Here is a 13,451-nt window from a genome sequence, read left to right as displayed (position 1 = left end):
CATCACTCTCTTGTATTAAACTATTCCTATCAGCCACTTTAGCTTTCCTATGATGACAGTTTGAGAGAGTTTGGGGCTGTTCAAGCCTGGAGAAGAGCAGGTTTTGGGAAGACCTTATAGCACCTTCCAGTACCTAAAGGGCCCTACAAGAGAGCTGGAGAGGAACTTTTTACAAGGAAACATAGCAACAGGACAAGGGGAATGTCTTCATACCAAAAGAGAATAAATACAGATTAGATATTAGGAAAGAATTCTTTCCCATGAGGGTCATGAGGCACTGTAGCAGCTTGCCCAGAGAAGCTGTGGATGCTCCATCCCTGGGAGTGTTCAAGGCCGGGTTGAATGGGGCTTTAAGCAACCTGGTCTAGTGGAAGGTGGCCCTTTGGATTAGATGCTCTTTAGGCCCCTTCCAACCCCAAGCATTCTGTGATTCACCCAGGAGGAAGCAATCTGAGGGAAAGAGCGTGTAAAGTACATAAATTTTTGCTAGTATTAAGGCTGACTCATCTCAAAGAGTCCAAGCAGCCTGCAGCTGGTGCAGAGGAGGGAGACAGACCTCTTCTCCTTAGTGGTTAAAATGGATGCATCTGCTTAGTCTACCTCCCCGAGTGAAGGCACTCAAGGACTGTAGTTTGATTACTCCTAGGGCAGAAAGATATTGTAGGATCAAGACTAAAACCCAACAACTGGCTAGCAATTCCAACGATTGCAACAAGAGCAATACCAGAAGTTCCTGATGCTTGAGAGCATGCATCTGCAGCTGCCTCCTCCACAGAAAGAGAAACAAACAGCCTTCTCTAAAGTTGAATGCTGGGGAAAAAAAAAAAATCACCACTTCTGTTAATTTTCTTAAGAACTTGGCTTTTGAGCTCCCTGGGATACCTCAGGAAATGTGGGTTTCCTCATCCAAACCAGTCAGTCTTGTAAATTGGTACTGTAGAAACCAGCAGCGGGTGTGGTTAGCTCATAAAACCACTGGAGAAATAAACTGCAGCGGCTCTCTAGCAATGGGATCGGCATTTAGGGCACGGGAGTAGCCACAGGCACCACAACAAATTCCCTTGTCTCTGTGGGGAAAACGACACCATTCCTGATCTCAATCTAAATTACCATACATCAGCTACAAGCTGATCCCGTACTAGCTAGCTGCTTTTCCAGCATTTGTCTGGAATTGCTGGCACCACCAGCTCCACACTCTGCCCCATGCCTCTCCCAAAAGGGGTAGGGGATCAGGGGACAGATGCCCTTTGCCTTGACAGGCAGCTCTGGGATGTAACATCTATTCAAGCACACTTCTAGCCAGAGGAGCAGTGCAGGAGCAGCAGCCTTGTCAAAGGGCACAGCACTATTCCACTAGGCACACTAGAACAGAAAAGGTGTTTTCTTGTACATAAATCCTGAGACTGAAAAGGAGGAAGGTTGTTGATAAGCTTTTGAAATTCAAAGTAGGGGAAATAAAAGTGATCTTACCACAGAAAATCTGCATTGCAATGTAGTAGAATAAACATTTTGGGAGTTTCCTAATGGGATCTTCTGCTAATGGGTGCTATAGATGGGCTGTCTCTAAGACTATAAAAAGGCTTGAGAAATCTTGCTGCACCCTTGCTGGTACCTCAGTATGCTCTGCCTGCTGGCAAGCAGTAATGTAGCTCTTTCACCATCACCTGCAAGGTTACTTCCTACCTTCATTGCTTTGTACTGCATTCATTCCTGGTCCTAAAGCATTTTCCACCTTGGACACTCTCATCATAAAACAGATTCTCATAAAACCCAAAAATCTGAATGCGCTTCTATATAGAAGTGGCTGGATGAGTGAACTGAGAGTAGGTGAAAAAACCTTAAGGTACTCTATCTCAGCAGGTCAAGTGTAAGAATTAACTGAAAACACAGTAAAAAAAGTTCACTTTTAGCCATTTACAGTATGATATTTAACAGCTAAATTCACTTTCACACTTATTTAATAATGCAATGATCACCTCTCTTTAAGCACTGGTGTCACATACCTGAGATAAGGAGGTATTCAACTAGATTGTGGAGAATGAAGATCACAGGGTAGTTTGTCAGTAGTTGTATAATTATTCCATCCTAACTAAAATACTTCATGTAGTTCAGTTTGAGCAGGAGAAAAACAATATAACAGGACTCCTGTCCTTGTAGAACTCCAAGCCTCTGTAAATCAATGAAGATCAAGGTTTTTAATTGATACTTAAGCTGAGCAATACTGTAAGGATCTGTCTAGAATAAAGCTAATGGCTTTAGTTAAGCCATACAGTGTATGAAGCAGAAGTGATGCTTCAGCTTTTCAGTTTGTTTGCTTGAATACTCTCTTTGGGATCAATGGCAATATCACAGTGTGTTTCCAGAAAAGGGATTAAGCTAAGAAAGACCGAGTTTTCATCAGTTTTTATAAAAATTATATTGAAAACAGGTTTGAATGGCATCTTAATCACCATTCACAGATAGTATGCTGAACAGAAGAGAGCCAGAAAAGTGTTAGGAATAAGAACAATGTTAAATAGAATCAAACCTGGGAAAACATTAGCTATACACAAAGTTTGGAAGGAAAATAATTTGATAAGTGTTAGTTAAAACACAGTAACATGGAAATGTGAATTTCAGAGCTGGTCCTGTTTTATCCCTGTTGCAAAGATGTGTCATTTAAATTTAATTCCAGCAAGAGCTAATTTATCCCATGCAGTGAGATGATGCACTACAACATGAGAACAACACAATCAACAAGATTAGTCTTTAGAAGGCTGCATTCAGAAAGGGCAAAGAGTACTTCTTTGCAAGGCCAGTGACAATCCAGCAGTGTTTTCATTTGAACTTCAGAAAGATGTAAACAAACATGAAGGATTTTGGACAAGAGCTTCAAAACAATAATGTGGTTGCAGGAACTGACTGAGACTTCTTCACAAGAGTTAACCATATGTAGTCCCATTGAGTAGTCTCCAGCAGCAGTGGGAGACAGTCCTAGGAATTTTTGAGTCTTCATCTGAAGTCCAAAACATGAAGGTATTTACACAAAATCAAATCAAACCATGGGATAAAATTAATCACCAGAGAGTAAACTGGCAGGGAAAAGTATACCCCATAAAAAAAAGTGATTCTGTGAAATAAGTAGCCAGGAAAGCAGATGCATATCAGTCCAGATTGACAGGCACTAACAACCAAATCTGGGGTGGGGGGGGGGGGGGGGGGGGTGGGTTATTTACTGGAATCACACAGATCATGATTAGCTCAGCACAATTAGCAAACCAAAAAGGACCTAAAGGCAGACTTCTTGGTGTTCTCCAAATTAAAAGTCCAAAGCATCTCCCTTCTAAGTTTTTAAAATAACAGCACCTTGATTACTTCAAGCATCTAAATGCTTCACTAAATTTTGATCCACTAGTTTATGCAAAAGGCTCTTCCTCCTAGGAAAAACAAAAAGGTTTGCCATGACTGATAAGGGAAAACATTTTTGGATGTATTAATTCTGTTGCAAATCTATTTAATTTAAGAATGTAGATGTCGTTGGAATACAGCTGTCAGAGCATATCGATCAGACTGTCAGCATCTGAAGCTTTTTGGGTTTATAGAAAGAGGAGACAAATGCAGGGGAGAGAAGAACCTGTAATTTTTCTTTTTGCTATTCCTATGTCTGTAAAATGTACTGAAGCAATCAACCTCTTTTATTTGTTCTTGCATTTAATTACATTAGCACACATGGGCACATTACTGGATTTGTGTCTTGTAGGGGAGTCACACATTGGCAGGAACAACAGACAACAATGATGTCAATGTTGTATTTTCCAACTCTTAGACCTATGCCTCACTGAAAACTGGCAATCCAATTCCTGCATCTTATTCTAGGTTAAAGCAAGGCCTAATTGTGGTCTAAATGTTGTTGTCTGTCAACTTAATGGCACACAAATACAGCAATGTTTATTTTCTATATCCTTCCATTTGTATTGGTGAGGATCATTTTACATCAAAACTTGCTCCAGTTTCTCTGTCTACTCCTAAACTTCATGTCCTTGTCTATTTTCTCTTTTGCTCAATTTTTTTTCTCCTTTGTGAACCATATCTGAGGCATAGAAACTTTCCAGTTACAGTTGTTTTCTCTTAGAAATTAAAATTATAGGCACTGGTAGGGGAAAAGGACCTCACAGTAGCAATTACGCTCATGTTGAGTACATAATTTGGTCTGTGTATTTTGGTTGCCTTCTGAAGGTCCTTTTATTTTAGCCCCAGGCCTACTTGGCTGCAGTAGGTCACTTGTTTCCGATAGCAATAAAAATAAAAAAGAAGCAGCCCTGAAAGCAGCATTCTTTTTTTTCCCCCTGAGGATGTTGTTTTCTAGCCCGTCTCAGTTTCCGGTTCCCATGAACCAGCTTGTCGCTGTTGTGTTTGGATTCACAGCGCCATAGGAAAATGTTGAAAGGCTTGCTTTCTTTGAAGGCAAAAGCAAGACAGATGTTAATAGAAAGCCACCTTGATTTGAATGCTTTTGGAAAAAACAAATCTAATTTTCCAACTTTTTTCTCCATAGTCCTGCTTGTATTTATTCCAGAAAAATCCCTGTCATCTTTCCTAAGATTTGAGAGGTATGGAAGGGCCAGGGTTTGCTTTCTGCAGCTTTCTCCACTTTCCCTATGGATGGTGCTGCTCTGCCAGGCAATCCGCACTAGGATTTTGCCCATTCCAACCAGGATTTCAGGAAGTATGGTCCTGCTGTGGCTCTACTGTCTAGGTAAGAGTGAGAGCTGGGCCAGGCCATTTGCATCTTCAGATCCAACCCATCCCTCTCTGCTACAAAGAGGGAGGCCAGGGTTCAAGTGGTGCAAGTGCAACTGGTAACAAAAGCCCAAAGCATTGTTGCTCTGTGGAAAACATGGCTTGTGGAACACAGACACAGAGACACAGACACACACACATATATATAGCCTTCAGTCATTACTGCAGGACTTGAAGTAAAAAGGATTTTTTTGCTTTGGTTTTGTTTTTATATAGCCTCATTTAATAAGCTGGAATACTTGACCCTGCTTCCATTAGTCAGCTGGAGTGGATGATCCAGTGAAGCCCCTTCCAACTTGAATTATCATCCTATGACCATAAAAAGCACCTGAAGTCTGAGTCCCCCATCTCAAATAGCTTTGGGACTTGACTGATTTCTATCCAGCTTGGCAAAGCAGTATTAAAAGACAATAAAAGTCTTGAGAGTTATTTTTATTTGGGGGTTGGTTTTTTTTGGTTTGTGGTTTTTTTTTTTTTTTTTTTGGTTTGGATTTTTTTAATTTGTTTATTGGGGGAGGGGATTGTTGGTTGTTTTGTTTTGGTTTTTTTTTAAAATTATGACAGAATAGAGAAGAAGGATGAAAAGCAGATCCCTCCCTCCTCCCTTTTCCTGGGAAAAGCAGACAAATTTCTCATTTTGAATGCTCTTTAGCAACAGCACATTCATCAACCCGCCTATTTCCTTCAGCTGTTTATGTCTCTGATTAAGATAAGTCAAAGACACCAACTCTCATGCAACAGACTCATTTTCCCCTCCTCAAGATGCCAGCCTTTCTCCAGAGATGCTCACACACTGATCTACCAGATGCTATGGGGAAGTAATGGTGCTCCATAGCCACAGCTCCAAGCTCTGGGGCTCTCCGAAAGAGCCAAAGATACATCCCATATTCCTAAGGAAACACAAAATCCATACCCCTCTCCCTCTGTGAACGGCTTAGACAAAACCTGGGAGACCCAGCACATACTTTTTTGTGTCACTGGCACAGATAAGTTGCATTTTTTGCTGTAGTTTCATGCCAGAGACTGCTGTTACATGCTCTGGCAATCTTCCTCTCAAAAACAGCCCACGTACTTCAGACTTCACAGGAACTCCAGGGTGCTGTCATCCCCCAGAAGATTTTCAACCCTGAGGACAGGTACAAGATTTGAAAGCAAGATTGGGCCTCAGTCAGCAAAACATCCAGGTTTCTAAGGGCACTATCTCACCCTGGGCTGGCTTCTAGGGACAGCTGGAGACACCCAGAGTGAGCCGCCCTCGGGGTGACAGGTGAGGAGCCCCAAGTGCTGTGCCTGGCTCAGGATGCCTCCCCAGGGCTGTACTTAGTGTCAGCACCAGCCAGGCACCCAGCTGCCCCCAGGTAAGTGGATCAGAGATAGTGGGATCCCTCACCATAAACCAATGTGCATTTCCACACAGGAGCCGCAGGTCCCCGTTTGTATCTCTCTGCTTCCCCCTCCTTCCCCTGATGTGGGATAAAATGCAGTAGAGACTGAAGGGTTTAAGGTAGTTCTGCATATTTTTGGTTCAGGCAAAGCCCAAACACTAAAAAGACTCTTTACCCTGACAGGCTGCACATGACCATGGCACACTTGAGTGTGTTGTGCATTTGACTCACAGCAGCCCAGAGACTTTGGCTATCCTCTTAAATGATAGGCACTGTGCTGGCCACGTATGTCTGAGGCACTGTCCCCCTCCCATGTCACAAGGCAGCATCCCAGCTTATTTCACAGCTCCCCAACCTCACGGCCAGCACTGGGTGAGCTGCACCCTGCAGCATCATGTTTGGGGCAGTGGGGCAGGCTGGGCTGCAGGGGAGCAGGGCTGTGGACCAGCATGCCAGGGCAGAGCACAGGGAGCTCTGTCCATAAGGCAGGTTAGCAGGGGGCAGGAAAAAAAATCCAGGAGGTATTTTCCGTGTTCCATCATTCACAGAAGGACCACGAATGCCTGTTTTAAGAAAATTCCCATTTGTGCCTGTTCTGGGATCTTGATTCCCTTAGTCCTACTAGTCGTCTCCTAAAAAATCCCCCCAAAAAACCCCGAAAAAGGGAGTGGGTGAGGGGGGAAGTCGGCAGACTAGTGGCGGTACTGGGAAACTGTGAAAGGTCGAACTGACAACTGCTTGCACAGAGTAGTATTTCATCGATCCCACAGCCAGTACACATTGCACAAGTGCACAATTCTGCATGCAACAGAGGCAGCACCACCAGGCTCACGCAGGCTGGCGCTGTTCCAGAGAATTCCTGTAACCTCTTGGAAAGGTTCAGTGCTGGTCCAGGACCCAACCAGGACATGGTTGCTTTGCCATGCAGCCAGCCTCGTGCTACAGGACTGCAAAAAAAGTTGCACACCCTGCCCTGCTTCCTCTGCACATGCAATTTTTTGAGGTGCTCTGCTGCTGGTGTGTGAGAGGAGCCCTGCCCTGGACCTTGCATAGATCCTGCACAGAATCTGGTACTCCTGAGTTTGGGATAGCACCCACCTTGATGGGTCTTGCTCCCAGCTATGGCAGCAGCACCCTGCCACTCATGGCATCTTCCAGTTCCAGTCTGCTGTGTCATATGCAAGGTAGTATCCAACTCCTACAGCCCTGCCTCCAGATCCCTCAGAAAAAGGAAGGCACCCTTTGGTTGCAGGGAGCACAGGCTGGCACATCCTCCTTGTGAATTTCAGTTTGTCACCAGACCAGTGCTAATTACTGTTTCCTTGTACGAGCACTCACATAGGCAGCACTTTGCTCATGAAAAATCAACAGAACCCAAATAACTGCAGAAATAGAAACAGATGCAATAACATCTTACATAAGCTTTGGTTAATAATAAACCCAACTTTACTAAAATCCTAGTGACTCTAGTCCTAGTAGTGACAAGATAGGACACAACTATGAGAGCATACTGAACTATTTCCCGTGAAGTGATGAGATTATCCTTCCTGCATTTTGTGAGTTGCTAATGAAGGAAAGGATGTATTTGGGGTTCCCCTGCCCCATTAATTGGAATTGTTCTGGTAGCTTGAATCAAATATCTAATTTATCAGACTGACTGTGAGTATTACAGCACAGATTGATAAATTGTGTTTTGCTGGGACCCAAAAGCTACAAATACATACCAAGTAAAATTCTCAGCTGTCTTTCAGTTTACCTCCCTCTAACATCAATGATAAGACCCTAAAAAAATGTAGTGTTACTACTATTGTTTGGCTAAATTGGGCCTGTTCTGGCTATCCTCATGCTTCTTGATTAGACAAACTGGCCTTTATAAACTGTGTTTACTTCTGCCAAAGCACAACCTACTTGATCAGAGAATAATCCAAATTTCTGATAAACTAGATTACCCATTTTGGAGCCCTTTGAACTAAGAAAATAGTAGTCTTCCCTCCTGCCCCTTAGTGATTGCAAGGGCCTGAAATACTGTCATAGAAGTTTACAAAGCTACCCAAGAGCAGGATCTAGCCTGCCTGTTCCTCCTACTCAGGAGACATTATTTGAAGAAAGTGTTAAATAGATAATATTATCAGCCATACCTATCCTCTTCTGCCATGGAGACAGTAATGTTCCAGGACAGGTTAGAGACAAAAAGGCACCCAAATCTTCAGTAGCTAAGTGACTAAGAACACACATTCCAGGGGCAAACAAAGGAAAGGAATTTAGATGCATTGAAATGCAATAATCTCAGCCTCAGTGATATTAACAAAGAACAAGCCCTATAAAGGAATTTGCAAGGTCATAACCTGGTAAGAAAATTTGTATTCCTTCTAGACACTGCCAGCTAGATTTTCAAGCTTCTCTAAAGTCTATTCTGAGTTAGACATTGCTTCACATTTTTGGTGTCTCAATAATAATCTGTGTGTTGGTGCCTCAGTTATACCTGTGTCTAATGAGATTTATTTAGATATGTCTGTTAAAAGCAAAATCCCCCATCCACTTGTATATATCAGATTATCTGTTTTTCCTCAGGTTGATGACAGGAGCCCAACCTAGATGTTAATTACAGGGAATATTTCAGAAGCAAAGGCTCCTTTTGGGGTAATTTTAAAGGGAGAAAGTAACACTGACTTTTCAATTGCAAGCTGAATTTGCCTTAACATATTTGACCACATCTCTGTTTTTGACTACTTCTGCCTTTGCTGTTGTCTGCATGCTTGGTGAGGCAAGGAGTATTTGTAGAAAGATAAAATTGAACACTCCCCTAAAGTATGAAAATGTTAACATTTATAACCTGTCTTAATAGTGACTTTTTTCTTTGGCATGTCAGATTTCTTAGCTTTAACAACATTCTCACAATTTTTTTAGTACTTTTCTAATGAAGGAATGCACATGCATTCATATAATGGGAGGAACTACTGTATCAAAGCCATTGTGGAAGAAGTGTCCAGGTTCAGATGTGAGCAGTAGCACTGCCATGGACATTGGGCAGAGTGGGAGCAGGTATCACTGCATCTCAGCATGACCCTGAATAAGATATCTGACTGCTCAGGTCCAGTTTCTCAGTTTGTGAAACAGGAATATTAATGTTTAACCACCTCAATAAACTGGCACCTACACATTAGTACTGAAAAGGCCATGGTACTTCCATGTTAGAAATACAAGTTAGTACTCGGGAACTCCTTTTACTAAAAGTTTGACCATAGTGAATGTGATTTGGGGATTTAACGCATCAAAGAAAAGGTCAAAAGTTAACTTGATTACAATCTACAAGTACTCAAACAAAGAGAGTAACTGTAACCAGAGGGCTCCATCTCCTAGACAAAGGCAAAATAACTCCTAGAAATTCTAAATACCCAAGGCTGCAAGGAAGGGGCTGGCAGTAACAATCTGCAAATCAAAGCTGGAGAGCATAAAGTTCTGGGGTTACCTGCAGGCATTGCTGGCCAAGATCCCACATGCTTTCTTTGCAGAGGGACCATTCTAGACTTAATCTGAATGCATTCTTGCAGCCTCCATCTAGAAGATTATTTTTTTAAATGCACAAATTGAATTAAAGATCCAAGTGGGCAACCTTATCCAAGGGCTGGTAATAAATCAAGAAAAACTGAGACTGAAGCACTAACTTATAATGCTATTGAAGTTTCTGTAACAAACACTTCAGTTGATAGCTTTAAAACATCAGCTCAGTCTTTAAAAAAGGTTTTCTTGGGGGTGTGTGGGAGAAATAGGATAGCAACTTTTGCCAGAAAGGGTGGCAAGGAAGGCAAACAGTCAAGGGCAGCCCTACAGTGCTCCAGTTGCATGAGGGAGGGAGGGAGAGGTAGGAAAAAAGTTATTGTGAGTCAAATAGCTTCAGGAACGGGAAGAAAGATTTAATGTCAGCTATCTCACTGTGGAACTCTCTGCTTCTTTCACCTGTAAGAAGTCTGTCTTTCCTGATTTGAGACCTTTGTGTGGGAATGCACAAGAGCCTATTTATTAACTTGTCCTCTCATTTTGAGTAAAGATGAGTGATCAGTGCTCAAAAATTTGAACAGACCAGTCTTTGGAATGATTAATAGAGCTGGAAATAACTGCATGAGGTAAATAGCAACAGGAAAAGACAGTTGTTTTGGACCCATAATTGTTTTAATTATGTTTACCAAGTTTACCAAGCCTAGGAAATCAAAGCTCTGTACTGTCAGGTTGCATTTATCCCTCCCCATCTCTACTATCAAGACTCCAGCATCTACAGGCAACATCACCCCATAATGTAGGCAACTCTGAAAGGGTCTAGAAAAGTTAAATCACAGCTGTAAGCGGGGATGAATTTGGACATTCACACCTTGCCTGTTATTTCTTCACATATTCCAGAACTGCAGCTAAGAACCACCTTCTAGATTTATGTCCCTTCTTTGTACAGATAATAATAATTAAAAAAAAAAAAAAAAAGAAAAAGCTGAACTAAAAAATCCTATGTGTAAATCCCTAAAACTCTCTGCTTTGAAGTTATATGTCTAAACAGATTGCTTTTCCATGAAAAATGGAAACATTCAGACTTCAAATTAACTAGGGTTAAAGGAGTGCTCTGTTGGGATACAGCAAACTTGGGTTTAACCCCTCCTCTTCTGTGTGATCTAGAACTTAAAACATGAAGCTAGGTCTTCTACCTTCTGGAGGCCTAGGACATAGCCAGAACAGGCTACTGCATCCTAAAAGTACTCTGGAGGAAACACTGGTAAGGATTATGTTGAAATGATGCACTGCCTGCAATATCTCATTCCCAAATGTCACATTATTTACTGTAAGCACCCATGAACTACATGTACTCTTATCTCCTGAATCAAAGGTAGTTGGCTGCAGACACCAACAGAGACAAACCCACAAATATAACATTATGTGATTTGCTGTTTACTTTCCATTGTTTACCAACACAGATCCATACCCAGCTGGCAAAGGATCTAGTTTGGGTTGCACCTTTTTTTTTTTTTTAATTTGTAAAAAATGTAAGTTTGCAGAGTCACATAACTTTGTGTTGCTAAGTCAGCAATAAATAAAAACATATTTAAACAAGACCCATTTAAAAGACCAATTTGCTCTATAGCTATGAAAGCTATTAAATCAACCTTTTTATATATTGCAATTACAACACTGCTTAGTGAAGAGTTTGGATGGGATCCTGGTGAGGGACGTGAGTGTCCCTGCAGCATGTTTAGTCCTATCAAAAATTTCTAGGAACTACTTCAGATGACATTTATGATCCCAGGCCTCTTGTCAAAAATACCTCTTTCTAAATATTTCACAGAAATCAGTAGAACACCATTTCCAGGAGGTGTTCCAAATCGGTTTCAGTGGAAGCCGAGCACCTACTAGTCACTAGAATACAAATTATTACCCACTTGTGAATCTCTCAGGTACAGGCTATTTGTATTTCTACCACTGAAGGAAAAGGGCTTTCCTCATTTTGAGGAGCACATTCATGTGTATTATGAGTTTAGCAAAGCACAAACCAAGTCCTGTATTTTTTACTTTCGCGGAGCGACCAAGATTGTCAGGACTCCAGAGGAAAATAAATTTCATTGCTTAAAAGTGAAGTATACTTTACATGAAAAAGATGTTCTTGGTCTGTTATTGATTATCATGTGTAAAAAGAAGGGAAGACAGATTGCAGGTTTTCCCCCAACCCTCTCCTTAGGCATCCTAGAGATATTGTTCTGCAGCAGCCTCAGGTCAGAAGAAACCAGGCATCTCTCTCATTTGGCCCCAACTTCCCTGGTTCTGCTTTTCATCCACTCAGATGCCCAGCCCAACCACCTTGCCCTGCTACACTAATGCAAAACTCCAAAAGAAATTGAGGTTGTTGAGTAAGGGGATGGACCCTACAGCTTCCCATTCAAATAGTTTAAGTACAGAGTCCTGTTCCCATTTGTTGTTTTGGTGACAGAATTTTAACATGCAACACCTGTCAGGAGACATGCGGGGCTTTCTCCTTGGTAGGATGAGATGCCTGTTTGATCCCTGAAACACAGAGATGCAAAGAAACTGGTTTTCATCACTTTATTTGAGACTATTCCTAACTCTCAACTACTAAAAATGGACCAGAATCACTTGCATCACTTTTTCCACACAGACCATATTGTAAGAGGATCTCATCTCAATGGATGGCCAGATTTCTGTGTATTTCTAGCTTTAGTTTACCACATGTCCCAGGCTGACTTTATGGTGCTTGTATCCCCAGTTGTCTGTTCTGTCTGTGCTGGATATTAAGTTCTGCACATTTAAGTCTGGTTCCAAGAGCGAAGGGGAGAGAAGCAGTGCACAGTTTTTATCAGAAACTGCACTTGCTCGCCTGCATTCCTTCTGTGTTGTCTGTGTTGTCTGAGTGGACAGTGGGAGAGAGCTCTCCTTTGCTTTTAGTTAGTTTTTAGCTAGCTGAGGCAGAGAAGTTCCCTGGACTGTGGTTTTTCTTTTTCTTGGAACTGTTCAAACCTGCTCTGGACTGAAAACCCAGAAAAACACCAGGAGCTCACACCTGTGGCCCACCAGGTCCTGGGGCTCTGCATTTCATGGGACTGATAAGAGACTGAGCATGCTGAGCTACACCCCATGGAAAGGACTTGCTGAATTTGCCAACTCTTCAGAACAGCAAGTGGTTTTATTGTTTAATATTATTAATTTTTTAATGCTTGTGAATACTTTCCTTGTTAAACAAACAGAGTTTTTCCACTTTCCTCCAAGGAAATCTTTTCACAAAGTAGTTGAGGGATGGACCACTTGAATCTGCTTTCTAGAGGGACCCCTTTGGAAGTTTCCTCCCAAATTTGACCTAAACCAGGACACTATACCTTGTGATTGGTAGGATTATGGATACACCCCGACACATACCACTTCTTAGAGAACACATACCACTTCTTAGAGACTGGACTTGCTAGAGAGATCACATTTATCAAGAGTTTATCTGTTGAGAGCTGAATGCCCTCTGTGCTGAGCTGTGGCTACCAAAATACCTGGCACTGATATTTGGATTGCAAATAAAAATTACTGAAGGTGGACATTAGAACACACAGCAGACAAGTGCTATTGTTACTGAATTGTGTTCCTTATCTTCCTTGCTCCTTAACTAGTCCTAAAACGAGCAATTGCTAGAAGAAATTGCTCTCTTACCCAGTAGGGCTGCATTCTGAGAGGGCAGTGACATTTTGCAACTGTAAAAACCATTTTTGCCTCTGTCTAGTCAGATGAAGATAACAAAATTCTCATGTTCTT

The sequence above is a fragment of the Onychostruthus taczanowskii genome, unplaced genomic scaffold, assembly GCF_017590055.1.
Source record: "Onychostruthus taczanowskii isolate IOZ18803 unplaced genomic scaffold, ASM1759005v1 scaffold42, whole genome shotgun sequence".
Classification (NCBI taxonomy): Eukaryota; Metazoa; Chordata; class Aves; order Passeriformes; family Passeridae; genus Onychostruthus; species Onychostruthus taczanowskii.
The sequence above is the reverse complement of the archived record's forward strand: the minus strand, read 5'-3'. Positions refer to the sequence as shown.